Here is a 692-nt window from a genome sequence, read left to right on the forward strand (position 1 = left end):
ATCCCTGCTTCTGGAACCATCCCTGCTCCGGGAACCATCCCTGCTGCCAGAACCATCCCTGCTTCTGGAACCATCCCTGCGCTGGAACCATCCCTGCTCCTGGAACCATCTCTGCTCTGGAACCATCCCTGCTCCTGGAACCATCCCTGCTCTGGAACCATCCCTGCTTCTGGAACCATCCCTGCTCCGGGAACCATCCCTGCTGCTGGAACCATCCCTGCTGCTGGAACCATCCCTGCGCTGGAACCATCCCTGCTCTGGAACCATCCCTGCTCCTGGAACCATCCCTGCTCCTGGAACCATCCCTGCTCTGGAACCATCCCTGCTTCTGGAACCATCCCTGCTCTGGAACCATCCCTGCGCTGGAACCATCCCTGCTGCCGGAACCATCCCTGCTCTGGAACCATCCCTGCTCCTGGAACCATCCCTGCTCTGGAACCATCCCTGCTGCCAGAACCATCCCTGCTGCCAGAACCATCCCTGCTCCTGGAACCATCCCTGCTCCTGGAACCATCCCTGCTGCCAGAACCATCCCTGCTGCCGGAACCATCCCTGCTTCTGGAACCATCCCTGCTGCTGGAACCATCCCTGCTGCCAGAACCATCCCTGCGCTGGAACCATCCCTGCTCCTGGAACCATCCCTGCTCTGGAACCATCCCTGCTTCTGGAACCATCCCTGCTCCTGGAACCAT

Source organism: Corvus kubaryi, unplaced genomic scaffold (genome assembly GCF_017639235.1).
Source record: "Corvus kubaryi isolate FWS band 111438036 unplaced genomic scaffold, C.kubaryi_AGA036_p1.0 37337, whole genome shotgun sequence".
NCBI lineage: Eukaryota > Metazoa > Chordata > Aves > Passeriformes > Corvidae > Corvus > Corvus kubaryi.